General features: G+C 36.8%; 1 protein-coding gene across 2 annotated transcripts in view; it reads right to left on the reverse strand.

Moving 5' to 3' along the window:
- Nucleotides 1–27,685, reverse strand: part of Eip93F (Ecdysone-induced protein 93F) — a 561,454-nt gene that overhangs the window by 462,156 nt on the left and 71,613 nt on the right. For both annotated transcript variants that reach the window (XM_073958914.1, XM_073958915.1), the window contains one exon: nucleotides 4,644–4,699. The gene's annotated coding sequence lies outside the window, so the exon portion shown is untranslated. The remainder of the gene's footprint in view (nucleotides 1–4,643; nucleotides 4,700–27,685) is intronic.

Raw genomic sequence — 27,685 nt, forward strand, 5'->3', positions numbered from 1 at the left:
GAGTCTATCCATTGTCGAAAAGTTGTTACACCTAAAATTGTGAAAGGACCCTAATTATTCCATTTTAATTAAGACTATTTTATGGTGGAGGGTATAAAAAGTTCGGCCCGGCCGAATTTAACGACTTTTTACTTATTTCAATTTAAAAAATGGCCCCAATACAAAAAGGCCCCAAACTAGGAAATTTGTCCCCAAAAAATATTACATTTATGCCCAAAAATGTCATTGGGGCCATTTAGACCCCAATTTGATTTTCCAATTTTCCATTTAATTGTTGTGAAGACAAATTGGCCCCAACAGCTGAATGAAAAAAGGTCCCAGAAAGACGAAAATAGGCCCCAAAAGCGTTGTTGTTTTCCATATACCTGTTTGGGGCCTATTTTCATTTTCAATTTGTGGTGTTATTTCATGGGGCCTTATTTCTGTACGCCAAATAACAAAAAAAATATCCGAATGCTCTGTAGGTCACAATCATAGTCCGATCAGCGCGAAATTTTAAAAAAGGTGTGAGCTTATAACAGGAATGAAGCTAGCAATTTTACATGATAATCAGATAGTTTTTAGCGGGTGAAATGGGCCGAAACTTTTGTGTGAAAATTGGAATAAATTTTAATATATATCTTATATCTTTTTTCCTGGTAGGCACATTCCGCCCCCGTGAGATATTTTTCAAAGACGATCTCTCGACCTTTCCATACATGCCAATTATGTTGATGTAAGTGCTCAGATAACAGAGTTACAGCCTAGTATATATGTACAGAAATTCCACAGTTTTAATTGTGTACATAGTAAACACATCCACGCTAGAGTTCGCAGTTATACTTTTATACTGACAAATTTTTACACGAGGTAAGAATTGAAGTTACGGAAGATGCCAAAAATTTTGGATAATGAACGGATAGTTCTTAGCGGGTGAACTTTTGTAGGAAAATATCCAAATTCAATTTTTGGTCTATATTTTATTTCTAGGAAACATATTTCGTCAATCTACGAAAATAAACTTGAAACCCAACACGAATATAGCGGTTAGATAACTGAACTACTGCCTAACATGTAAGTGATTATACCCTACACCACTATGTGGAAAGGGTATTATAAGTTCGTTTTGGCAAAAATTCATGTAACACCGCGAAATATTCGTCGGAGACCCCAAATGTGGTATACCAATCTTCATATCTCTGCGAGATAACGCGATTTTGAGATGTGTGTCCGTCCGTCCGTCCGTGTGTCCGTCTGTCCATTATAAATGGAAATCAAACTCCAAGACGCAGTTATGGAGCGATCGTCACGAAATTTGGTATGGAGGTCGGTTTTACATCAGAATAGATCGCTATTTTAATTGGTGATGATCGTGAAATATTTAGCGGGTGAAATGGACCAAAAACATAATTTTTATGCGATTTTGTAGCTGATCTGTAGGTCGTAATAATAGTCTGATCGCCTCGAAATTTTAAATATGGTAAGAGTATATGACAAAGAAGAAGCACGCAATTTGAGACGGCGATCAGGTAATATTTAGAGCGTTAAATGGACCACAACTTTTGTGTGAAAATTTGTAATATACAGCTTAAATCTTTTTTCCTGGAAGAGACGCTTGTCCTTTCTATTGATTTCAATTGTGTTGGTGTACATGATAAGATTACAGAGTTACAGCCTAATATACCCAGTTATTTGTTTGTAGTGTTATCATAAACACAATAATCACGAAATTTTGCACGAGGTAAAAGTTTAATTAGAAGAAGATGCTTTCAATTTTGGATGATGATCTGATATTATTTAGCGGGTGAAATTGACCATAACTCTGGTATTAAAAAATTAAAAATTTTATTTTTGGTCCATATTTTAATTCCTGGAGCATATACCGGCAAAGTAGCCTACATATGGAAAAAGAACTACTGACCTTTCCTTTGATGCAAATTGCAAATAATGTGTCTGCTACATAACAGAGATCATCAATGAGTTACTTGTCCCCGTAAGCCAATTGTGCACGCACAAGTTTTTTGGGCCTTTTGTTTTTTAATGCGTGTGTTTTCTTGCACACTGTATTTTTTCCACCACCACCAAAAATACTTGCGACGCATCAAGACCGTTGCTTGTGCGTAATAAGTAAAACAAGTATTCATCATATTTTGCACTGTTACAAAACTCGCAATCGTAGATAGTTTGCCAAGTGACTTATCAAGTGGAAGCACACACACAACATTACAAAAAATAAACACTTCTAATTTTATTTTTTGTTGTTTCGTTTGTGTGTGATTTTCTTTATTTGCTTGGAATGTTATGCGTGCTTTTGAATGCTCTTCTAAACTTTGTAAAATCAGTGTTAGAAAATTATTTTTGCTCTCACTCTCTCGGAGAACATAAGACAAACGGTTGAATTACAAGGGTTGAAAACAACACTTGATGTGCGATGAGCAAGAAAGTGAAACAGAAAATGTAATTGCGTATTTAAAACTACTTGGCAATCTATACGCAAGTGTCAAAAAATATCCATTTTTAAATTACTTATTTTTTGAGTGGCTAGCCACACTCGTACATATTTTGAGAATGGCAAGCAACACTTGCATTTATTTTTTAGAGTAGCAAGCCGCACATACGCTTGTTTTTTTTGCATGTGGCTTATGAGTGTCAAAATCAGCTACTTACGCAGTTCTCTGCTACATAACGGGCCTACTGCCTATTATATAATGAGATTTATGTAGAGAACCATATTTTCCTCCGATGCTACAAATTTGCAATAATATTCTGATCGGCGCGAATTTTTAAGTCAAGTTTGGGTTTAGGACGAAGAAGAAGCTTGCATTTTAACATGATGATCAGATAATATTTAGCGGGTTAAATGGACCAAAACTTTTGTGTAAAATTTGTATTACATCCTGAACGATAATGTGAGTTATATTTGGAAGGCGATCTTTTAACCTTTCCATTGATGTCAATTATTTTGATGTACGTGGTCAGGTAACAGAGTTACACTCTATTATATACAAAGATCCCACAGTTTTAATTGTGTGCCGTGTAATTACATTTACGCTAAAGGTCGCAGTTATAGTTCAATACTGACAAATTTATGCACGAGATAAGGGTATTGGTCAAGGAAAATGCCAGTAATATTGGATAATGATCGGAAAATATTTTTAGATGGTAAAATTAGCCAAAACTTTTGTGGGAAAGATATTAAAATTTAATTTTGGCTCCACATTTTCATTTCTGTGGGTAATATTCAGACAAATTACGAAAACGAAACTAGAAAACCAACTCGTGACCTCTCTCTTGATGCAAATTATATCAATGTTGCGGTTAGATAACGGAAGCACTGTCTAACGTATAAATAGGTTTCTTTATTGTTTTGGTTTGCTTGTACGAACTACATTTAGTTGATATGCTATCAAATGTCGAGCGAAATTTCCACAATTTAAATTGATGCAAATTGCAATGATGTACTAGTCTTGAAATTGTTGTGCTACCTTTGGTCAAAATTAATGTAATACCTAAAAAATTTGTGGTTTTTTCATTGGATGATTGGGTAAATACAAATACAAAATTTCAGAAAAGTTCAGTTTAGGGCCATTTCTCGTATCGCTTTGATTTTTGTTTTAGCAACTAGTATTCACTGCCATCCATACGACGGTAGAAGTTTCATCAGGGGCAAGTCCATACTTCCTGAGAAAATAGCATGAAAGTTGCAAAAAAACCCCTATGACACCGTGTGAGGTGGTTCGAGCGCAAGATAACTTTCGAACGGATCTGCCGATTCGGTCCAAAATATGGCCTTAGTAATATTTTGTCCAATCATAGTTTAAGTTTGAAGATAAGCCAGATCGGTCCACTCCTGCAGGTACCTCCCCCACAAAAGTTCAAAAATGTTCGGAAAAATTGTTCGTACGGTAACTCTTGAAGGGAGTGGCCGAATTGGTCTACACTTTACACATCCTAATATATCTACCAGATATAGATCGGGTTCAAATATGGACTATATGTGTCCACTCCATCCGGTACCTCCCACACAAAATTTCGGATAAGTTTACTTTAAGACCTAATACCGAATCACTTTGATTTTTGTTGAATCAACTTGCTTTCGCTGCCTCAATTACGATGGTAAAAGTTTTTTAGGGGCAAGTCCATACTTCTTGAACAAACAGCCCGAAGAGTGTAAAAACCCCCTATTGCACCATATGTTGTGCCTAGAGATCCACTTCCATAACGGTCAATGTCGATCCATTCCTTTTAGTATCTCCTCCGCAAAACTTTTGATCTTTAATCCTAATCAACATTTTTGTCGGTTCAAACGTCCAAAATTTTGAAAACCCCCTAAATACAGAAAAAATTGTTTCAATATACACAAGCTGAGGGTATATCTCTGTCGATAAAGCCGACTGATACTTTTTTACTTGTTTTTTTTTTTTTTTTTTTTTTTTGGAAAAAGTTTGCGTAATTTGATTGGGGTGTTATACTTCTCTGACTCATTCGGCTCAACTTGGCAGAGAAATTAATGATAATTAGTGTTTGTTCCTTAAAAAATTAAACTTTTAATTCAAAATGTTCATATATTTAAACTTACATTATTTATATAGCATAATTTAATACATAAAATATCAACGTCTTTTCTAAAATTACCAAAAACAAAAACGCAATTTAAATCTTACCTCTCCAAAGAATGTGATTTACGCCAACTAACGAATAATTTAAATGGTTTTAAAAACTGAAAGAAAAACAAAAAAGAGATAAATAAATGCATAAATAAAACAATTATTAAGTTTCAATAAGCGAAACAATTGAGGTTTTTTGTGCTATTTTTTTGTTTTGGTTTTATTTAAACGGAATGTCATAAACGAATCCAATTACAGATTCAGTATTCGACAATAATAAAAAGTGAAAATGCACAAAAAATGCCACAATAAATACACCAACAACAACAATAAAACGAAAAAGACAGAAAACTGATATGGAATTGAACTGAAAAATATTGCAAAAATTAAAAAAGACAAACAACAACAACAACAAAAGAGTCAATTTGAACAAAAAACCAACGATTCAAAAACGCATTGCGAATAGAATAGAATGTCTTCCTGTAAGTGGGTACAACTTTTATACAGCTGCTGGGAAATGAATTAGAATGTGAACTGTTGTATATTGAAATACTAAACAATACACAAAAAATCTATAATAGACTAATGATTATCCATACCAAAATAAATGAAGAACCTCAATAATTCGTATTAATCTGTAGATCACTTAATGTACTTTCATACATAGGGAGGAACTAGGGAGATTTCCCTTACATAAATTAATGCGCCCCGATTCATATTGGCTCAATGAAATTGAACCTTCCTTTTCTGTTTGAGTCCGAAGGCAGTACCTAACAACACCAAATTTAGAGAAGAATTAAATGGTTGAAATACTTAGGAAATGTTGCTTACTAAATCTTCTCTGCCCTGGGTTACGAGATTTTGCGGGAAAATGTATCCGTTCAAAAATGGATTGAAGGATCAGCTGCTGCGGTTTGTCATTCCTATATTACATTACCAATTTTACGGTCCTATATTACACTACCGATTTAATTTATTTTCCAAAACTCTCCTTCCTATCTCAATTCACAGACCCCAATGCTGTACTTTATTATATGAATATGCACCAAATGTATGGCGATAGACAAAAGTTATGCATTCATTACATTTGACGGTGACAACAAATACAACAAAAAACTACCAACAACTGTTGCAAATATACAAACATACATGCTATTCCAATTCGATAAGTTTCAATGCGATGCAATTTGGTCCCTCCATTTTAGAGTGCATTCGAAAAAAGCCAACCAACCAACCAAACAAATGAATTGTTCGCTCTGTCGTCGACACAACCACTTTTTTGTTTATGAATTTTTTATTATTTTTATAGAGTATATTTTTTTGCAATAGTTGTTGCTGTTGCTTCTATTTTACTTTTGCAAATATCAAGGCCACGATTTTGTTGTGTTCAAATGTGTACAACTTGATTATTGTATATTGTATTTGTTTGTGTGAATGTGGCCGACATTAGTTTTGTAGTCAAATAATGAAGGTTCCTTTGATTTAAATGAGGAATTAAGGCCGATAGCCCTAGTTGCTAGTGCTTTTTTATTATAATTTTTATTATAATTTTTATTATAATTTTTATTATAATTTTTAATTGTAATAAATATTTTTAAAATAAAAAAAAATATGTTTCTTTTGTTTATTGTTGAAGATTCAATATCATTTTCACTCAAGCAATCGAAAAAAAATAAATAAATAAATGAGGAATTAAAAATATTCCAACGGCATAGAAGAAGGTGGATGGATTGATAATCGTGGGTTATATAGAATCACTATTTTAAGAAGGACGCCGTCTAAACCAATGCTATTTTCCCCATAACGATAGCAACTACGATGTAACGGTGAGCATGTACCCTTGCATGCAGAGAGTAGTTGATTCAGGAATGAATGGCCAAGCTGTACTGATTTTGTCCAGTGGAGAGTTTTCCCCCGAATTTTCGGAATCTGAAACTTCACATACAAGTAAATAAGTGAAGTCATCGCTTATCTCCTTTGGGGGATTTGTGGAAAATATAAATAATAACAAGTAAGAACGGCGTTAAGTTCTGCCAGCCCGAAAATGTTATACCCTCCACCAGGGGTTGTATTGAAGAAAAATGGAACAATAAGTTTCCTTTCGTCTATGAAGAAGATTAAATACCAAATTTCAGCAAATTCGGTAAAATAATGTGGATAACCTTCAAAATACCGAAATTCGCGAGGTACCGTTCAATGGGGGCTATATCAAAACGTCCATCTATACCTACCAATTTCTGACGGAAAGTTTTTATACTCAAAGAAGATTAAATACCAAATTTCCGATATTTCGCTAAAGCCTTCAAAACACCGAAAAGAGGTACGCTTCTATGGGGGACATAGGAACCTAGCAAAATGTTCGATGCCAAAGATGCTGTTCAATCATGGGTGAAAGTGATCTGGCATGTCATCTTTTTAGCATCTTCATCGATAAATTTTATATTAGCGTGGACCGCAAAAGATGCTATTCATTTTTGGATCCAAAGCATGTCATTTACACCAATGCTTGGACATGTCATTTTCACCAATGCTTTGGTATGGTTTTTTTTTATTAATTATCTCGTTTAGAGTTAAGCTTGATGATCGGAAATTATTTGCAATTGAAAAAGGAAAGCCAAGGACTCGAACCCACATAGTCACCAAATTACGTTACCTGGTTTCACTGGTGGTAAAGCAGATCTTCGGACGTATCGACTATGTAATGGCTTCTCTGTCCTAAAACTTTTCGTTTTTCAAATGCAAATGTGTTTTATACATTTACGCGGATGTTTGGCCGCTGAAATGTATTTTCTTCACGACAAGCGCTGTTTTTGCGCTGCATTTGACGTTATGAGTTTTTGGCTTTGAACGCTAACACGCCATGACAACATTTTTTGATATGTTTTTCAAGGACGTGGGTTCAAATCTCAACGGGGCTCAGCCTGTTTTTTTATTTTTTGAAATTTTGCCTTTTTGGGCGAACATCATTTTTAATGATTTTTTATTAATTTTTTCATTTAGAGTTAAGCTTGATGATCGGAAATTATTTGCAAGTGAAAAAGGAAAGCCAAGGACTCGAACCCACATAGTCACCAAATTACGTTACCTGGTTTCACTGGTGGTAAAGCAGATCTTCGGACGTATCGACTATGTAATGGCTTCTCTGTCCTAAGACTTTTCGTTTTTCAAATGCAAATGTGTTTTATACATTTACGCGGATATTTGGCCGCTGAAATGTATTTTCTTCACGACAAGCGCTTTTTTGTGCTGCCTTTGAAGGTTTGAGTTTTTGGCTTTGAACGCTAAGACGCCATGACAACATTTTTTGATATGTTTTTCAAGGACGTGCGTTCAAATCCCAGCCGGGTTCAGCCTGTTTTTTTATTTTTTGAAATTTTGCCTTTTTAATGATTTTTTATTAATTTTTTCGTTTAGAGTTAAGCTTGATGATCGGAAATTATTTGCACCAATGCTTTGGCATGTCATTTTCACCAATGCTTTACAATGACATTATGATTACGACGAGAGTTTTAACAACGTTGCTTGTGATTTCGAGTATCCGACAACTTCACGGCTATTGTAAATAATTAATCTTATATATTTAGAAACATGTATTTAAAAAAAAAAACACAAAATTCATATGTATTGGATCGATGGAATGGGTGCATATGTTGATGAAAAGGTCGGATCTTTCATGGCTTCCTTTGCATGGGTTCAAATGCTGAAGAAAATATCGGATCTTTCACGACTTCTTTTGAAACAATGCAAAAGATGTCATGAAATCACGTCATCGCATAGAACCCCTTCCTTCCTTCTAAATTTTGCTGGGAACCCGCGGGCCTACATTGATAATTCTTTTCTGGAATATTTTATAGCCCCATGAAAGACTAAATAACAACCTTCAGTGGGTTATTGACGTCACAACTTTCAGAATTACGAAAATCGGGAGGTACCGTTCTATGGGGTGATATCGAAATATGGACCTATACCGACGAATTTCAGTCAGAAAAGCTTTTACCTACAATAAAGACTAAATACCATACTTCGGTGGGTTGCTGTGGCCACAACCTTCAAAATGCCGAAAATCGGGAGGTACCGTTCTATGGTGGCTATATGAAGGCGTGGACTTCTACCGAAAAATTCCTGGGGGAAAGTTTTATACCCCCAACGAAGACTAATTGCCAAATTTCAGCCATTTCGTTGTGATAATGAGGCTAAAACCTTCAAAATACCTAAAATCGGATAGTACTGTTCTAAAGGGGCTATAAGAAAGCGTGGACCTATACCAACACATTTCATATGGAAAGTTTAATGCCCCAAATGAAGACCAAAAACCAAATTTCAGCCATTTCGGTGGAACATTGATGCCACAACCTTCAAAATACCGGAAATATGGAGGTACCGTTCTATGGGGGCTATACTAAGGTGTGGACCTATACCGACAATTTTCATATGGAACGTTTAATAACCCAAATCAAGACCAAATAACAAATTTTAGTCATTTCGGTGGATTCTTGCGGGCACAAGCTTCAAAATACCGGAAATCGTTATATGGCGGCTATATGAAGGCATGGATCTATACCGAAAAATTTCATATAAAAAAACGTTTGATACCCCAAATGAAGATCAAATACCAAATTTCAGCCATTTCGGTGGATTATGGTGGCCACAACCTTCCAAATACCGAAAATCGGGAGATACCGTTCTATGGGGGCTATCTGAAGGCTTGGACCTAAAGTTTAGTACCATCAACGAAGACTTAGTACCAAATTTCGGTGTGGCAATGAGACTAAAACCATCAAAATACCGCAAATCGGGTGGTACCGTTCTATGGGGGCTATATCAAAACGTAGACCGATATAGCCCATTTGCAATACCAAACATCCTAGGAGTAAAAGAAATGTCTATACCAAATTACAACGCTCAATATTAAAAACTGCGAGCTGTATCTTGATTTCAACAGACGGACGGACATGGTTATGTCGACTTAGAATTTTACCCTGATCAAGAATATATATAATTTATAGGGTCTCCGCTGAATATTTCGATGTGTTACAAACGGAGTGACAAATTTAATTATACCCTTCATATTATGGTGGGTAAGGAAAATAGGAGAGATTATGAGAGAGGGACGAAAAATAGAAGACATGTTTATCAACGTTTTAAATGATCGGAAGACAACCTAAATGAGGTGGACAAAAATTCCCCCTTAAAAATATTTCAGTTGCACAGTGAAATTTACCACTTTAAGTTTCCTTTGTTGATAATTGTTACAAAACACTTGAATTTATCAAAAATGTTTCAATGCAGTCCACAATAGTTGCAAATATTTTAACAACTGTTTTTGATATAAAACGATAACACTTTTTTTTTTTGTTAATTTCACCCCAAATCAATATTAAATACAAAAATGCCATTATATCTAAAATTAATATTATTGAGAAAAACATTTTGTGAACATATACGGTCAAACTTCAATAAAGAATTAATTATACTCTATAACGTATGAAAACACAAACTCTTTCGAACAATTTTCACATATTTTAACTCTCTATAACAAACTTTAATATAACGATTTTTTTAATAAAGAACTCTTGGAAATTCCCGCACAAAATAATACATTGTTAACATATTTTTAACAAATGCGATACTCAACGCGTCTGCAACACTCTCAACTATTAAAAAAAGTAGTAAGGAATGGATTAAAGTCGGGCGATGCAACTATATGATATCTTGAGTGCACCACCACGATCTCAAAATAATTTGGCCAAATTATAGGAAGCACACTTATGCGCCTATAGTTTGATCAAACAATATTATCTCCTTTAAAGCGGACGGGACATAAGATGTTCACATTCCAATCATCCTCTACGCGTTCTTCCTGCCACATGGTTCCAAACAGCTGATGCATACATCTATTCAGCGTCCGGTACTTCATCCTGTTTATTGCTGTATTTACCTTATATTCGCCGGGCGGTATACACTTAATACAATCTTCTGGGATCGGATCTGTGATATCCACGTCGTTTTTTCTGGATACATTTTCTTTCCTTAAGCTGAGCACTCTATCTGTTACAGTTTATCTTGATCGTCTTTAGATTAGGATGTGCATGTGCCAAATCCATAATCTCTTTGCTAGAATTTTTTAACTTTATTCTAACATCTATGGGTGACGTAGGGGATGGAAGATACCAAGCAACGGTCCTGAACGGTTTTAACATGGCAAAGCCCAGGATTTATCTTGGTCCCTCTTTCATCCCAAGTGGACACTGACCTCCCCGTGGTGTCACCTGGGGAACTGCCTTTAACACCCGTTAAAGGTAGTGAGCTAACATGTGCCGCGCGTTCACCCATAAGAACGTTAAAAACTTGGGTTTGGGCGTCGGGTTAGTAACCCTCCCCTAGAAAAAACAGCCTACTATGAAAAAACGAAAGAAAAGAAAAACAAACCCCTCTAAAGTTGACGAACCCCGCAAACGTTTTAAGGACCATGATCTGCGAATCTGCACCTGGAATGTTCGCACTCTTTATAGAGAAGGTGCAGTCTTCGCATTGGCAGACGTACTTGAAAAGTACAAGACCGATATTACTGCCATACAGGAAATACGATGGATTGGGAAAGGCGTCACAACAACACCTAAAGGTGACGCACTGTATTATAGCTGCCATGACGTAAAGCATGAGTTTGGTTGTGGATTCGTAGTTAGTCGGAGTCTAAAACATCTTGTATCCAGCTTCACTCCAGTGAATGAAAGACTTGCTGCTATTCGAATAAAAGCTAAATTCTTCAACATCAGCTTTATTTGCGCTCATGCTCCCACTGAAGAAAAGGACGAACAGACCAAAGATATATTTTACGAGCGCTTAGAAGAAACATATGACCGTTGCCCTGCCCATGACATTAAAATCATTCTAGGCGATTTTAATGCCAAAATTGGAAAGGAGAATATCTTTGGCCCAACAGTCGGGAAATTCAGTCTCCACAGTGAAACATCTGACAATGGTATGAGACTGATAGACTTTGCAGCTGCAAAAAACATGGTTGTTAGCAGTACCAGATTTAATCATCTCGATATTCATAAGGGCACCTGGCTGTCTCCAGATCGGAAAACAAGAAACCAAATTGATCATGTTGTGATAGATGGAAGACATTCATCGAGCGTGTTGGATGTGCGATCGTTCCGAGGCGCAAACATTGATTCGGACCACTACCTTGTTGCAGCAAAGGTACGCACCCGCCTAAACGTAGCAAACAAAGTACGAACAGACACAACACGAAAGTTAGACATCGGTAAGCTGCAATCACAACAGATAGCCACAGCATATTCCACTCAACTAGCCCAATTGCTTAATCAAAGCCCTCCTCATCCCGATAACATATCAGCGCAATGGCAAAGCATTGCCCACTCCATGCAAACAGCCGCAAAATCCATACTTGGATACCAGAGACCTCCACCAAGGAATCCATGGTATGATGAAGAGTGTCGTGCTGCCACCGAAGAGAAAAATGCGGCATATAAGGCTACTTTACAATCCGTAGCAACGCGTAGCGCACGAGAGAGATACAGGGAGAAAAGGAGAGAGGAGAAACGTCTTTTCCGCAGGAAAAAGAGAGAGATGGAAAAGCGGGAGTGTGAAAAAATCGAGATGTACAGGAGCCAGAATGAAGTCCGAAAATTCTACCAAAGAGTCAAGCATCAAACTGATGGCTTTGGTACAGGCACATCCTCCTGTAGAGACCAGCAAGGTAATTTGGTAACTGATACAGAAAGTGTACTCAGGATATGGAAAGAACATTTTTCAAATCTGTTGGTATCCAATAGCAGCGAAGACGACGAAGATACCACAGTCCCAATCCCAGAAGATGGTATTGAATGTATACCGCCCAGCCAAGATGAGGTAAAGACAGCAATAAATCGGCTGAAGAATAATAAGGCAGCAGGGGCCGATGGCTTACCAGCCGAGCTGTTCAAAACCGGAGGCGACACGCTGATAAGGTGTATTCATCAGCTAGTTAGCACCATCTGGCAGGAAGAACGAGTACCCGACGATTGGAACCTGAGTATCCTGTGCCCCGTCCACAAGAAGGGAGATAAGACTGTATGCTCTAACTATAGGGGCATAAGTCTACTCCCTATTGCCTACAAGATCGTGTCAGGGATATTGTGCGAACGACTAAAGCCAATGGTCAACGAGATTATTGGACCATACCAATGCGGCTTTAGACCTGGCAAGTCCACCATTGACCAGATATTTACCCTGCGGCAAATCCTGGAGAAGACCCAAGAGATGCAGATCGACACCTACCACCTATTTGTCGATTATAAAGCAGCCTTCGACAGTCCGCTGCGCTCAAAGGTATTCCAAGCCATGTCTGAATTTGGTATTCCCGCAAAGCTCATCCGGCTTTGTAAAATGACTTTAACTGACACGAGGTCCTCAGTTAAAATAGGAAAGAACCTCTCCGAAGAGTTTGGTACCAAAAGAGGTTTCAGACAAGGAGACAGCCTTTCGTGTGACCTCTTCAACATCCTGCTAGAAAAGGTTATACGAGAGGCAAACGTCAAAAGAAGTGGTACAATATACACCAATAGTCACATGTTACTTGCTTATGCTGATGATATAGACATCATGGGCCGATCAGTAGAAGAAGTAACTGATACCTTTATGAAGGTCGAAGGAGAATCTGCTAAAGTGGGTCTGGCGGTAAACGGTGAGAAGACCAAGTTGATGGTGTCGACGCGCAATGCGTCCATTGAGCTCGGACCGACTGTGGAAGTTGGTTCCTATAATATTGAGGTAGTAAAAGACTTCGTCTACCTCGGCACCTCCGTCAACACAACAAACGACATCAGTTGTGAAATAAAAAGAAGAATTGTATTGGCCAACAGATGCTACTTTGGATTAAGTAAGCAGTTTAAAAACAAAGCCACATCTCGTCAAACAAAAATAACGCTCTACAAAACACTGATACTACCCGTGCTGATGTATGGCTCCGAAGCCTGGGTACTTGCGCAAGCAGACATGGCAGTGCTTGGTGTGTTTGAGAGAAAAATTCTTCGAAAGATCTACGGACCAATCTGCGTTGACGGTGAATATCGACGTCGCATGAACCACGAGCTGTATCTGCTATACAACGACATCAATATTGTTAAACGTATCGAGAAGCAGCGATTGCGTTGGCTAGGCCATATCAAAAGAATGAGCGATGATGAACCCGCTAAAAAGGCGTATGAATACATGCCACATGGCGGTGCACGCAGAATTGGCAGGCCAAGGAATAGATGGCGCAAACAAGTGGATGATGAGATGAAAAGGCGCGGTATTCCAGAGTGCAAAGCAACAAATAGAGAGGAATGGAGATCTCTTCTTAGTTCGGCCTATAGAACAAATGTTCTGTAATGGGCCAGCTAAGTAAGTAAGTAAGTATTCTAACATCTATACATCTCGATTTTTTCACACTCCCTCTTGTCCGCCCATACTTATTTTTGCAAAAAAAAAAAAAAAAAAAAACAAAAAACAAAAAAAACATCTCCCCATATACTTTCTCGCAATATCTTTCCTAATGTGTTATCGGAGTGGTTTCATTAAGCAATTGGAGCAGTTAACAATCTGCAGATTACCATGCTGTGACTATCTGCAGTTTACCAAGGGTCAGCACTGTTCCATGGTTTCTTTGATCCCCCACACACATAGCAGTTGCTTTACCACTAAAAATATAAAAATTTATTTAATTTAAGAAAAAATCTAAATTAACCGTGTTTTCGTGAGCAAACCGAATAATCGAGGTTCAACTGTATGTCGATGTCAAGAAATCTACAGCTCGTTTTGGAGTCGAGGTATTTCTGGCTCGACACCAGGCCAGTTTAATGAATAAAATGTGGACAAATGTTTAACTTTTCCTATATTTGGGCCCATATAGGCTAATCTTTTTGTTTTTCCTAACATATTCTTTAGAATGTTCATTAATACTCAACTACAGAACATAGATATGTAGTAACATTCATATTCAGATTATTTCTACTCAATAGTATATTTGAATGAAAAATAGCAACAAAATACAACATTGAAAGTTTTTGTCAGTTTTACCATTTTTTCCGAGTATATTCTGGAAGGAACTTTTCCTTGTGCGAAAATCTTTACGCCTTCAAAATATGTGAAAATGAGGGGCAATACAAATCAAAAAACCGTCAAACCCAGCTAACATTTTTTCCGATTTCGTTTCGAATTCGGACAGAATTTCTGAAAAAATATCCGATTCTGATGCCGAATTCGTATCGAATTCGGTACGAAAGTTGTATGAAGGTGGTCACCGAATTCGGAAAGAATTTTCTAAGGAAATTCTTAAAAAAATATTAGAGTTTCGCGACGAATTCCGTCCGTATTCGGAAGTAAATTCTTGGAAATTTCGGAGAAAAATTTAGATTTTCTGACAGAATTCGGAAGAAAATTCAGGAAAATTCGATGAAAAATTTAGATTTTCTTAAGAAAATCCGTCCGAATTCGGAAAGAAATTCTGGGAAAATTCGGAGAAATGTTCAGATTTTCTGAAAAAATCGGAAACAATTCTGACGCTGACGCCACGGTTCGTACTGTACAGGACAAACCCCACTCAGAGACAATTTTCTTTCAATGTGCTATTTATGGAAGATTCTAATTTCAAACTTTCAATGAGTGTGCCTGTTGTTATCATTTTATGATTAACAGTAGAACAATATGCTGAAGTATACTTCTACATATATGTTGAAGCTATCAACACTAGCTTAAATTATTATATGTAGCATTTATATTAAAAAAATTTTAAAATTGTATATGCGAATTTTATTACCAGTCATTCTGTTCTTCGACATCAAAGAAAAAAAATTCCCTTAGAAATCCATTAGAAATCGGAACGAATTCGGAATGACGATTCTTAAGATTCTTTAGAAAATGTGCAGAGATTCTTAAAATAAACTTATAGAAAATCGGTCAAATTTCTAGGAAAATATTAGAGAAATCGGGCACAATTCTAAAAAATATTCAGAAAATCTCAGCAAAAATCTGATATCAGAGCCCTCGGAAAAAATTGTTAGCTGCGAAATTATAAGCAATTCATGACCAGATTTTAAAATGGATGTAAGCCAAAATTTTACTGTGCTTCTAGAGCCTTTAAAAGCCATTTTCGTGAAACTTAAGGCCTGGGTACATAACCTGCCTCGCCTGCCTGCCTTGCTTGCTTCTGATAAGAGAATAAAAAAAGGGCAAACCTAGTTCGAAATTGGCTCGGCCTTCTTTATTCTTTTATTTTTGTTATGTCAGAAATGAAGCCGTAAAGCAAGGCAAGCAGGCGAGGCAGCTTATGTACCCAGGGGCTGGATTCTTTTTCTATGAAAATTTGAAATGAAACATATTCCCTTTATAATTTTTTTTCATTTGACAGTTTTCTCCTTTATAAAAGTTTTCATTTCATATTTTCATAGAAACAGAAGGCCTTTATGAAACTACGAAACTTTTTGGTCGATTTTTTTGCATTTGAAAGAGTATAACTTAATATGCTTTCTGAATTTTTTGTTGAAAAATATATGCGAAGTTTTTGACAAATCGCCGTCTTCGAAAACCTGTTTTTTATAAAAGCGTTTTGTGGTGCCAACTCTAGCTCGAAAACTAATAACCCGTTTGTCATATATTTTGTGGGCTTATCAAGGACATACAAATTTAGCCCCATATCTATCCGTTTTGTAACAAGTTTTAGATTTTACGCAAATGGTGGACAGAAAAAGTCAAAATTTAAAATTTTGGTTTAAAAACTGACGTTTTTGATCATAAAGCGGACAACAAATTTTGAAAAATAAACTCGATCGACGAGTTTCTAGATTTTGATGTCCTTACAAGATTTTTATGAAATCATCTTATAATAAAAATTTTATCTAATATCATTTAAAAGCTCTTCAAAATATGATACAGGAATGTCAGGTTGTAAAAAAATCATAATCGTAATAACCATTCGTATTTCATACATAGGTAATAACTTATACGAAATGTACCGAAATACATAAACATACGGATTTTTTTCAGAAAGGAACGGGTAAAACTTATAAAGGACAATGAAAACGTGGCAATACCGATTTTTTGAAACCTACATAAAATTCTCGGAGGAACATTTTTGTAGAATTGTTTTCATTTAGAAAATCCCGTCTTGTTTTTTTATCAGTTCAAGAACAAAACGGACATGGAAGGAACTGAGCTATAAGGTCAAAATATTCTACAAAAATATTCCTGATTCTATTTAGCTCAAAACATGCCATCTCAAAATGATGAAACAATATCGTCAAACAAAGCTATAAAGCATTTTTTCAGGCGTTATTGGGGGCCAAGATAGAAGACAAGGATGATTTCTCACAAAAGACAAGATGAAAAAACCAGAAGACATTTGTGAGAAGACCAATAGGACTTCTGACAGCCGACTTGTAGGACTTATATAGAAGACGTAAAATGTTCCATTATAACTCGATTGTAATGGAACTTTACTTTTGCCGGCAAAAAATTAAAGTATCAATTGGACCAACAAATATTTTCGACAATGGCAATGATTTTTTTTTTTGGGTAGAAATACTAATTAATCAGTGCGACATGCCCTTGTTAAAATAATGGGTTAGTAAGTACTAATTTTTTTTGGTATACCATCCAATGTTTATCATTTACAAGTATTTTTTATGGCCTGTGAAAGATGCGATCCTTTGAAAGTGAGGTCCTTTTGCTGTACAAACGTAATTTATAATACCATTATAGATGTCAAACCCAATATCACAAAACCATATTAACTAACTAAAATGTACCAAAAATAAAAACTATTTTAAGTGAAAACAACTAACATGTCGTTATGTACATGTAAAATATTTGAATAAAATTAGAGCCAGTTTATTGACTGATAATTAAAATTGTTCAAATGTTCCATTTGTTGTTTAAATAACAGACACGAGTATCCAATGGAATATTATTTGCCATTATTTGCATTTTTTAGGTTCTACTTTGCAAATTGACTTACAAAACTAGTTTTAGATCTGTTTCTGTTTTAAGTTAAACTAAAAAAAACAACAAAACAAAATACCAAACAAAAAAATCGACAATGAATAAAAAATTCATAGTGCATTTTGTGTATTTTAATTTACATAACAAGCTGCTCATGAATGTATATCATATTTACGTAAATGTTTTTTTATATTTGTTCGTAAAGTAACAAATTAAATAAAAATGTAAATACCTTAAATAGTCGACAAAATAATTTTATATTTTTTTAATACGCAAATATTTAATTTACGTTCGATGGAATAACCCATTGTTAGTGAGTTGGTCGCTGTATTCATCAGTGATCTGAAAAATGTCATAATATTTTTTCTTCTGTGCCGCTCCATGCCACCACCATGTCTTTTAAACCTCATAGACAAAGAATAGTTCTTTGTATGCCATTGATCATGACCCAGTTGCATTGATCTAACGCGAAGAACGAACGTCAAATCAAAATCCCCAATACTGGAAATATGTTGTTGCTCTGTTCACCGAACGACCGACGAACCAGCGAATCAACCAACAAGCCGTAACAAAATCTGTTTTTGATTTAACTATATGGTCAAGCGACATACCACCAGCCAGCAGGAGAGGAAGAATGAATGAAAAATGCATTGATAAAAGAACAGAAACAACAACAAAATGCAGAAAAAACTACAGGAAAAACACAATTAATCGCACATTTTAGTATCGACAACAAAGCTTTGCTAAAGGCCTCTAAAGTGTTTCGAATGTTAAGAACAGCATAAATTCTCAATTTTTATGTTTATGGCTTAACCAGAAAATGACATGAACTGCAGTTAACAAAACTTTTTTTGTTTGACAATACCAAACGAAGTAGACGAATAAGAGGCACACTTCAATGTTGGCTATGCAAGCTTGAGAACTTAATTTGAAGTAGTGAATAGGTTTGGATTTTTTGGAAACCAACCTTTAAAGAGATATACAACAAAACTGTTGTAATATATTTTCGACGAAGTTCAGGGGCCCACTGTCTTATAATCACTATATTTGCTAAACTTATGAGTTTATCGATTTGCAAATTAATTTTTAAAACAACGGTGGTAGCGTCCCCGATCAAGAAAAACGGTATATTTACAAATTTCCTTAAATGGTTAGGTTCAAGGGTCCATCAGCCATAAAAAACTAAAACATATAAGCAAAGACATAGAGCTGTAAAGACTGGAAAAGATGCATAATGCAAATATGTTTAGGAAACAAAGTATATCTTCGTTCCCGTACTTTTTAATAGTAAAACTCGTAAAAGAGAGAACTGTAAAAAAATCATCCTCACATAAAAGTTTTTTGAAACAGTTCGGGAACGGAAAAATGGAAAATACGTCAAAAAACTGGAACAAATGTCAAAGTCAGCGTATAAGCCAATCAGACGCCGGCAACCACTTTACTATTTTTTACACGCTCAAATTCTTCGAGTAAAAAGTTTTTAAAGAGAGCGTCATTCAGCGCCATTTTTGTTTAAAGAGAAGTGAACATTTTACAACTTTTTTGTGTACGGGAACGCTTTTTCAGGTAAAATGTGTAAAAGTGGTAAAAATTTTAACAACTTTTTTGTTCTGGAACAAAGCTTATATAAACATTTTATCAACAACAGGGGTATGTTAACGTTAAAAACCCCAGTAAAGCGCAATTCGGTTTATACAAAGTGTAGGTAAGCAAAAAAGTGGACTCAGGATTGTATTTCATATCAGTTTCCAGTTCATTGAATATGAATTAAGCGGTTAAAAACGCCTGAAATTGTTAACTACTTAACAGAATGTTGTTATGATATCGTTACAACAGAGCTTAACTCCATCTATTGAAAAATGTTAACGATTGAGTTTTCCAATCTTAATGTATTTACACCTTTGATATAAGTCTCAATAAGGGGGAGAATTCGAATTAACAATTTTTTTTTTAACTTTTTAACTTAGGAAAAAGACAAGGAACATGGACGATAATAAGTCCTAAACAGCATCAATGGGCGAAATCCGACAGAGCCCGCAAGAGAAAAGAAGCATACTGACAAAATCTGTTGATATATTTAAAATTTTCAATGAATAACCCGGTTTGACAATGGACCCGAAGAAATGAGGTAGAAGATACCTATTTTTGAATTGTCAAGCATCATGTCCATAAAAAGTTGTCATTAAAACTCATTACGACGGACAAGCAACGCGGACCGGGGTCTGCTAGTTTGTAATAATTATTACAAATGTTTAGAATTTCGACAGTTGTATAATGGAAAAGTTGATAAAATAGTGTTTCAGCAACATGTAGTAAAAACAAGTAAGAACGGTGTTAAGTTCGGCCGGGCCGTACTTGTCATACCCTCCACCACGAGTTGTATTGAAGTAAGTAGTTTCCTGTCGTTTATGAAGAAGACTAAATACCAAATTTCAGCAATTTCAAAATACCAAAATTCGGGAAGTACCCTTCTATGGGGGCTATATCAAAATTTCGATCTATACCGACAAATTTTTGGCGGAAAGTTTTAAGACTCAAAGAAGACCAAATACCAAGCTTCCGATATTTCGGTAAGATAATGTTGTTTAAACCTTCAAAATACCGAAAACCAAGAGGTACGTTTCTATGGGGGATATAGGAAGACGTGGACCTATACTGATAATTTTCTTCTGGAATATTTTATAACACCATGGACGACTAAAGAACAAATTTCAATCATTTCGGTGGGATATTTACGTCACAACCCCCAGAATTACAAAAATCGGAAGGTACCGTTCTATGGGGGCAATATCCAAAACGTGGACCTATACCGACGAATTCCAGTTGGAAAAGTTTTTGCTTCCAACGTAGACTAAAACCAAATTTCAGCAATTTCGGTGGCAGATTTTCGGTATTTTTAAGGTTTGTGACAACAACCTCGGGATCGGGATGTACCTTTCTGTAATTGCAAATTTCAGTAGGAAAGTTTTGTACCCCCAACGAAGCCTAAATACCAAATTTCAGCCATTTCGTTGGAATAATGAAGCCACAACCTTCAAAATATCGAAAATTGGAATGTATGGTTCTATGGGGCTATATTAAGGCGTGAACCGGTAACGAAAAATTTCTGGGGAAAAGTTTTATACCCTCCACGAAGACTAAATACCAAATTTCAGCCACTTCGGATTGAAATTGATGCCACAACAAAAAAAAAAAAAACATTGTTCCACAACATCCCATACGGGACAAGGGAGACTTCTCTCATATCAATGAGTGCATCCCGATTCATATTTAGCTCAGTGATATGGGACCTACTGTTTATCGCCGAGTCCGAACGGCGTGTCTTAAGACACCACTTGTGGAGAAGTTTTTCAAGGCTGAAATACTCAGGAAATGTCGCCAACATTACCGAGGGGTATTTTGCCACCGTTGAAAAATGTTTGATGTTGCCTGGCCGGGGAATCGAACCCCCGACCTTCTGCGTGCAAGGCGGGCGTGCATACCATTGCACCACGGAGGCACCCAATTGAAATTGATGCCACTAACTGCAAAATACCGAAAATCGAGAGGTATTGTGCTATTGGAGGATATTTGAAGGCGTGGACCTATACCGACAAATTTCATATGGAAATTTTGTACCCCAAATAAAGACTAAATACCAAATTTCAACAATATCGGTCGAATAGTGATGCCACAAACTTCAAAATACAGAAAATCGGAAGGTATTGTTCTATGGGGACTATACTAAGGCGTGGACCTATAGCGACAAAATTCCGGGGGAAAATTGTATACCCCCACCAAGACTAAATACCAAATTTCAGCCATTTCGGAGGAATATTGAGGCCACAACCTTCAAAATACCGAAAATCGGGAGGTATTGTTCTATGGGGACTATACTAAGGCGTGGACCTATACCAAAAAAATTTAATATGGAAAGTTTGATACCCCAAATGAGGACTAAATACCAAATTTAAAAAATTTTGGTTGATGCTACAAACTTCCAAATACCGAAAATCGGGAGGTACCGTTCTATGGGGGCTATATGAAAGCATGGAACTATACCGACAAATTTCATACGAAAAGTTTTATACCCGAAATGAAGACTAAATACCAAGTGTCACCAATTTCGGTTGAATATTCATGCCACAAACTTCAAATTACCGAAAATCTGGAGATGGGGGCTATAAGAAGACGTTGACCTATACCGAAAAAATGGGGAAAAGTTTTCCACCCCTAACGAAGACTAAGTACCAAAATGTAGCTATTTCGGTGTGATAATGGAGGTAAAACCTTCAAAATACCGAAAATCGGGTGGTACCGTTCTAGTGGGCCTATATCAAAACGTGGACCGATATAGCCCATTTGCAATACCAAACATCCTAGGAGTAATAAAAACTTCTATACCAAATTACAAAGCTATATCTTTAATATTGCGAGATGTATCTTGATTTCAACAGACGGACAGAAGGACATGGTTTTATCGACTTAGAATTTTACCCTGGTCAAGAATATACATACTTTATAGGGACTCCGATGAATATTTCGATGTGTTACAAACGGAATGACAAATTTAATTAATATGATTGTTCCACAAACATCCCAGATGGGACAAGGGAGACTTCTCTCATATCAATGAGTGCACCCCGATTCATAATAGCTCAATTATACGTGACCTACTGTTTATTGCCGAGTCCGAACGGCGTGTCCTAAGACACCACTTGTAGAGAAGTTTTACAGGCTGAAATACTCAGGTAATGTCGCCAACATCACTGAGGGGTATTTTGCCAAAGTTGAAAATTTGATGTTGCCTGGCCTGGGAATCGAACCCACGATCTTTAGCGTGCAAGGCGGGTGTGCATACCATTGCACCACGGTGGCACCCAAATTTAATTATACCCTCCATATTATGGTGGAGGGTATAATTATCGAGTAGAAGGAAAAACCTAATGACATGCCAAAGGGTTGGTGAAAATGACATGTCAAATCATTGATTAAAATGAAAAGTGAAAAATTGCAGCTTTGGATCCAAAAATTAATAGCATCTTTTGGGGTCCACGGTCTTATAAAATGCATCGATGAAGATGCTAAAAGATGATGTGCCAGATCACTCGCACCCATGATTGAATAGCATCTTTGGCATTGAATATTTTGCTGGATAGTTATTCTAGTAGTCATAGAATAATTAGCAAATCAGTGCGACATGCCCTTGTTAAAATAATGGGTTAGAAGGGGGTTTGGTAATTAGTTACGACAAACTAAAAGTACTATAAAAACCCATTATAAAGTAAGGATTTTTTGCTGAGAAGACATAATGCTCCGAATTCGAATATAATCGTGTTGATTTGACAAACAGAAATTAATCAAAAACGTTGAAAACCAATAACGTTCTTTAAATTTCAAGTTCGTATTTTACTCCCAAGTTTAATTTTCCTTCCGTTGCATATTAAACAACAAACTAAATACACCTTAAACTTTCAATTATAAATTTATATAGCAAACCGAAAAAATGGTCTTGGTCAAGACCAACAACTGGAGAGCTAAGAAACAAATCATGATCTGTCCATTTGTTAGTTGGTGGTGGCACACCATTTTGTCTGTTTCTACCATTTGCCAGTTAGACGTCTTGGGCTTTGTTGTTTTTCGATTTGTAACAATGACAGACAGGCGGTCGGACAGACAATGACGGCTATTGGAAATTTTCAGAGCAACGTTCTCTCTAAACGAATTTGGTTAAAACCACTTTTGCATTCGTTAATGTTGTTGCTCTGTTCAACGGCACCGTTGTTTTATTGCAGTTGTTTTCATTCTTTTTTTTTGGTTGGTTTCCACTATTGTATGGAGTTGCTTTTGTTTATGTCGGTGTACTACAACTACTACCCATGATCGTCTGTCTGTCTGCTTGTCCATTCTCATTGAATATTGTCGCGCACGCGCATACTTTAAACGTCAAGATCAAGTGCGAAAACTGTTATTTTCTGTGTAAATTTGTACTAAAATAAGCCATTTAATGTGACAAATCAGTCGATGTGGCATTTACAAAATGGCACAGAGTGTAATCTCTGGCTCTACCAAAACATGTACGAAATGAGGAATTTTAAGTAGATATTATTCAAGTGTGTTCTTTTGGAAGTGTCCAGACAGCGGAGCAAGTGATAAAGGCATTTGACAATATTTGATGGTTTTTTGGCATCTTGTCATTGCACTGTATTTGTGTGGTTATGGACACCTTAAAAGACATTTTTCTATCTGTTGTACAGACAAGCTATTAAAATTGTGATATTATTGGTGTCAAAGATATGGAAAATTAATAGAGATCATTATTTTTCGACGAGTTTGATTGGTGTCAATTTTAGGGAAGTTTGAGACAAGACCATTAAATGTTGTCATTATAAGATGACAAATATGTATGCATTCATATCAAAAAGTAATATGAGGTTATAAAGAGTAGTGCAACAAGTGTTATCAAATTGTAAGGAAACGAAAATTTCTGTCGGAAAGTTGTTTACCCCCCAACGAAGACTAAATACACAATTTCAGTCATTTCGTTGCGATCGGGAGATACTTAAGTAACAAAAATCGCAGGGAACACTGACTCTTTGTTGAAACATCATTTGGTACTTTCTTATTGTAACTGAAGGATGCATACCATCTTGCGAAACTATGTATATGAATTAAAGCGGAGTACCTAAAACACGCATGGTAAGGAATACCTTCGAGAAAAATGGCAATTTACACTTCAAGTGTATCGCCGCACGAGCTGTGATTTTTAGGCATTGGAAGAAGAATTATGTCTTTGTGATTTAAGTACTCAGTCTTATCTACTTTCATATGGACAAGGCACAGGTGCACCTTACCAGCATGTCGTATCCGGTCTAAAACTGTTCCGCTGGAAAAGCATCCACCGTCTCCAGCGTAATTTGTACAATTCAGCCGATTCATTGCTGTTTTTACTTCTTCCTCCCTCATACATTTAATACAATTTTTATACCGTCCACCACAATATGGAGGGTACAATTAAATTTGTCATTCCCTTTGTAACACATCGAAATATTCATCGTAGACCCCTTAAAGTATATATATTCTTAATCAGGGTAAAATTCTAGGTCGATATACGTATGTCCGTCCGTCTGTTGAAATCAAGATACAGCTCGCAATTTTTAAGAAAGAGCTTTGTAATTTGGTGTAGAAGCTTATATTACTCCTAGGATGTTTGATATTGCAAATGGGCTATATCGGTCGACTTTTGATATAGCCTCCATAGAACGGCACCACACGATTTTCGGTATTTTGATGGTTTTAGCCTCATTATGACTGCAATTTGGTATTTAGTCTTCGTTGAGGGTATACAACTTTCCCCCAGAAATTTGTTGGTATAGGTCTACGGCTTCTTATATCACCCATATAACGGTACCTCCCGATTTTCCGTATTTTGAAGGTTGTGCCGCCAATACTACTCCGAAATGGCTGAAATTCGGAATTTAGTCTTCGTTGGTGGTATAAAACTTTCACCCAGAAATGTGTTAGTGCAATGCGTGAGTATAGTCTCCATAGAACGATACCTCCAGATTTTCGGTATTTTGAAGGTCATGGCCACCGAAATGGCTAAATTTTGGTATTTAGTCTTCGTTGATGAGCAAAATTTTCCCCAGAATTTTGTCGGTATAGGCCTACGACTTCATATAGCCCCCATAGGACTGTACCTCCCGATTGTCGGTACATATTGTGAAGGTTGTGACATCAATATTCCTCCGAAATGACTGAAATTTGGTATTTAGTCTTCCTTGGTGGTATAACACTTTTCCCCAGAAATGTTTCGGTCCACGCCTTAATATGACCCCTAGAACGGTACATCCCGATTTCGGTATTTTGTACGTCATGGCCACAATAATCCATTGGTGTGCAAACATTTCCACCTGATATTTTTAGTTATAGGTCCACGCCTTCATATTGCCCCCAGGTAGGTGTACCTCCATATATTTTGAAGGTTGTGGCTTCAATGGTTGAAATTTGGTATTTAGTCTTCATTGGGGGTATTCAACTTTCCCCTCTTAATTTGTCGGTATAGGCTACGCCTTCATGTAGCCCCCATAGAACGGTTACATCCCAATTTTCAGTATTTTGAAGGTTGTGGCTTCAATATTACTCCGAAATGGCTGACATTTGGTATTTAGTCTTCGTTGGTGGTGCAAGACTTTCCACATGAAATTTGTTGGTATAGGTTTACGTTTTCATAGAGCTGTACCTCCCGATTCTCGGTATTTTGAAGGTTGTTGTTTCAATATTTCACCGAAATGGCTGTAATTTGGTATTTAGTCTTCGTTGGTGCTATCAAACTTTCCCTCCAAAATTTGAACGGTACCTCCCAGTTTTCGGTATTTTAAAAGTTAGTCACATTGTTTTACCGAAATTTCTGGAACTTGGTATTTAGTCTTATTTATAAACGACAGAAACTTACTGTTGCTGATTGATGGAAGACATTAATCGATCGTGTTGGATGTACGATCGTTCCTAGGAGCAAACATTGACTCGCATCACCAAATTTTATCAGACAAAGTAAAAGGTATCGAAATACTACGATTGCATTGGTGAACCCGCTTAAAAGACGTGTAAATACGGGCGGCGGTACCCGCAGAACTGAAAGACCAACGCTTCCGGATTGACCCAGAAGCACACAACACCCGTGTTCCAGCCAGCGGCTGCCACCTCAGTATACACATGTTTGTATTTGTATCGTCTTTATGTGTGTTATGTGGAGCAGTATATCCCGGAATGTCTGCTCCGCATTCTTTTAGAACGCGCCGGGACTGAGAAAACCCAGGACCAATATGGATGTGCTCAGTTTGTTACATCCACATCAAGCACACACAAACTTCGGTGAGATACAATAGATGCAGAGAGTGATGCATCTCAGGAGTTGTTTTGAACTCATCCACGGAGGGACTTCGACAGGATGTAAGTGGCTGCATGCTGTGTGAACACAGCCCCCAGTGAGTCGTCATCAGCATGCGAGTTTCAGCATTGTAAATTTGTGGTGGTAGCAGTGAAGTGTGGAACTGCTGAGGTAGAGTTTCTCAACATATAAATAAATAGCTGTACTCTAGGTTATAGACCCAATTTTAGGCTGCTTTTGGAAGGTCATAGACATCTGGTCTAAGGGAACTTTAATGATCATCATGAGTTGTGAAAAATACCAGAGGGGTATAGTGCTGGCTGGGCAGATTGATTGCTTTACGTTTTGCACGATCAGAATTAGCGGATAGCGAATCGTGTCACCTACTCTGACGAATGACGTCACCTGACAACCCTCCGTTTCTCTTAAGTATCTCCCCATAATTGTTTTCATCAGTAGCGATTTCATCGCCCCTGAACGCCGCTCTATTGCCAATCATGGGAAAGCTAATTGGCCTAGTTTCAGAGAAAAAACTAATCACCCGTTCAAAGATCTGCCCAAACCTTCTGATGTTCGGGTAGGAAAAAGAACGTTCCGAGACATCAGCGATGTGACTAGCAAATGAGCGTGATGAGCTTCGTCGTGTCAACCCCAGTGACCCCAGAGTCAGGGAGCTGAGACTGGAAGAAACCAGGTTGGTCGAAACCAGAATAAGTGAATTATGGGCAACGCTAAAGTCACTTTCGAACCCTGGAAAGAAGGAAAATAGGACCTCAGTCAAGCTTGACTGCGTTGCGCTGACCGATCCGAAGAGGTGGATAGTTTGTTGAGAACAACGGTGGTGAAAGGGCAAAGAGAAGAGTGCTATGATTATGTCCCTGCATACGACCATGTGTTTCGTTGTTTAGAGTGACTTAAAAAACTCTTTGCAAGAAAAAAATGGAATTTACTTGGGAACATTTTCGTCCGATAAATTTTCAAAACATTCTACGTGGATAATCATGGCAAGTCTGCATCGATCAAATTTAATCTTCTTATATATGTCGATAAAAGACCATCCTATAGCACTATGAAAAACACTCGCCAAAAAAAACGAAGTTCGTGAGGGTCGTCCAAAAACGGCCGTTGTGCCAGAAAAAACGGATAATGCAAGATCGCCATGTTATATATCGTAAGACATTTATTCCACCAACTAACATTTCATACTGCAAGAACACGTAGATGCAAAAATGAAGTTTCCCGA

Source organism: Musca autumnalis, unplaced genomic scaffold (assembly GCF_047663935.1).
Source record: "Musca autumnalis isolate F117 unplaced genomic scaffold, ASM4766393v1 scaffold_1, whole genome shotgun sequence".
Lineage (NCBI taxonomy): Eukaryota > Metazoa > Arthropoda > Insecta > Diptera > Muscidae > Musca > Musca autumnalis.